Genomic DNA, 2102 nt, shown 5'->3' with positions numbered 1-2102 from the left:
AAAAAAAAAAAAAAAAAAGAAGTTTAAACGACCGCGAACATAGGCGGCCTGTGTTTCGTACTCTCTCCGAAGCGGATCGGGGTAAGGAAACCGGGAGAAAAGGTGAAATCTTTTACGACGTCGTTGACGACGACGAACCGGGCGTAGGCGAGAGACGACGCGCTTCCTTAAATCAGAATACGGTGTATGCGTGCCTTTTAGCCGCGACCAGATCCGAGAACCTGTCCCAAATCCACGCATGCGGGAGCAGGAGAAGAAACCGGGCGAGACGAGAAGAAAAGAGATTGCCCCCTCGACTGTCCTATTCCAGTGTGACATATAAATTCGTCGTGGCGCGTACGTGCGTCGAAAGAGGAAACATATATCGTGTCGGACGAGTGCGCGAGAGCGCGACATCGAGCGCACCTGACCTGAAAGCTTAAGATCGTCGTCCGCAGCCACGATCTCGGTGCCCGCCACGTCTGTCTTCTTCGTTATCTGTCTCCGTGGATCGGTGGTACACCTTTTTTTTGCTCGCCAAGTGGCCAACCAAGAGGTGTCGATTCCACGACTTTTTCTCTCCTCCTCCCTCCATATAGTTATTCCAAACGTCGTACGTCGTGTGGAATTTGGGAAAAGGAGGTGGAGGGGGGAGTAGCGCGTACTATTTATCTCATTGTCGGTCGGTCGGTCGGTCGGTCGGCCGACCGACAGATTGGTCGATTTTCGAGGAAAGAGCGATCCGGAGGAGGTCGATTCGCCGATTATCCGCTCGGAAGAATGGTCGATCGGGGGCGGGGGGAGGGATTCGAGTTCGACTTGGAAGTCAGAGGGCAGCAGCTTCCGAGAAACGGCCCGTACTTCACCATTACCAACGGTTCCAGCTTTTTAAGGACGACATCGGTGGCCAGGTGAGGGTCCCCGCGGTCGTTCGAGAAATCCACCGTGTCAAATTTGTGCTGGCTACGTATCTCGGAGAGAACGCGCGTCGTTAAATCTTTCGGACACGGTCCTCTCGTTGCTCCTTCTTCCATTCTCTTGGCTCCGGTTCGTCTCCACTTTATCGCCCTCTCGCTCTCACGCGCGCCCCGTCCTTCGCCACGTCTCACTTTTGCCACGTATTCGTTAAACCCCGGCAAAACGACTTAATGTATTATGAAATGTACACGAAACGGTCCTGTTCTTTCTCTTCTCTTCTCTTCCCTTTCCTTCTTTTCTTCTTTTCCCTTCTCTTTTCTTCTCTTCCCTTCTCTTCTCTTCTGGGGCCTGGCCCACACAAGGCGACCTACTATCAGTCCCTACGGTGTACTCGACGTTCGCTTTTGTATTCGTCGAAAACAATGAACGATTTTTCTTTTTTTGTTGAAACGATTTTTTGTCAAATCCGAGATATTCGAATCGAGATTAGAATATCGAATAAGTAAGTAAGATGATGGATGGATAATACAACGATACGACGTATAAATTTTCTCACGTCTGGGATGTTAATCGTTGCGAAGAAAAAGAGAGAGAGACGATTATGAAAAATATAACGTCACAACAATGGTTATGGATAAAGTCGGTCACCGAAGGGTTAAGACAAGCGTTAAAGTAGCTCGGACTCGAGGTAAAAGAAGAAGGCGCACGCTCCCGAGTAAACATTACCGAGCGCGTATACCCGCTACGCTATCTATTGAGTTATCTAAACAGTGATTTGGGCTTGACATAGGGTAGCAGGGCAAGGCCTGTGCGCCATCCGTCACCGCGTCCCTGCGTCAAGAGCCGAAGAGTAAAGAGGCAGCGTTGGCCCTCCGTTGTGCACCTCAGCTTCGTTTCCTCTTCTTCCTTCCACCTCCTCTCCTCCCTTCTCTCCACTGTCCGACAGAAGAGACGTACAACTCCCCGTGGAGGATTTATTACGAGTCCCCTGTGCTCCTCTTACCACCGTGCACCAGAACCAGAAGCAACAGCAACGCCAGTTACAGTAGCTCCAGCCCTCCAACAGTTATCTGCATTATAAAACAGTTGCTGCCAATAGCCGTATAAAGCGCAAGCTTTCAACCCACCCCTCCCACCGTGATCCCATATAAAGAGCTGTTTTCGTTCTCTTTCGACTCGTGAGCCGGTCCTTGCCCGTTGGACGA

General features: G+C 50.7%; 1 protein-coding gene across 4 annotated transcripts in view; it reads left to right on the top strand.

Annotated features, from left to right (window-relative positions):
* The window catches only part of LOC102676798 (protein wingless-like), a 78177-nt gene that overhangs the window by 71177 nt on the left and 4898 nt on the right, over positions 1-2102 (top strand). The window lies entirely within an intron of this gene.

The sequence above is a fragment of the Apis dorsata genome, unplaced genomic scaffold, assembly GCF_000469605.1.
Source record: "Apis dorsata unplaced genomic scaffold, Apis dorsata 1.3 scaffold_894, whole genome shotgun sequence".
NCBI lineage: Eukaryota > Metazoa > Arthropoda > Insecta > Hymenoptera > Apidae > Apis > Apis dorsata.
Note: the sequence above shows the minus strand (reverse complement) of the source record. Positions and strands in the feature narration are given on the sequence as shown.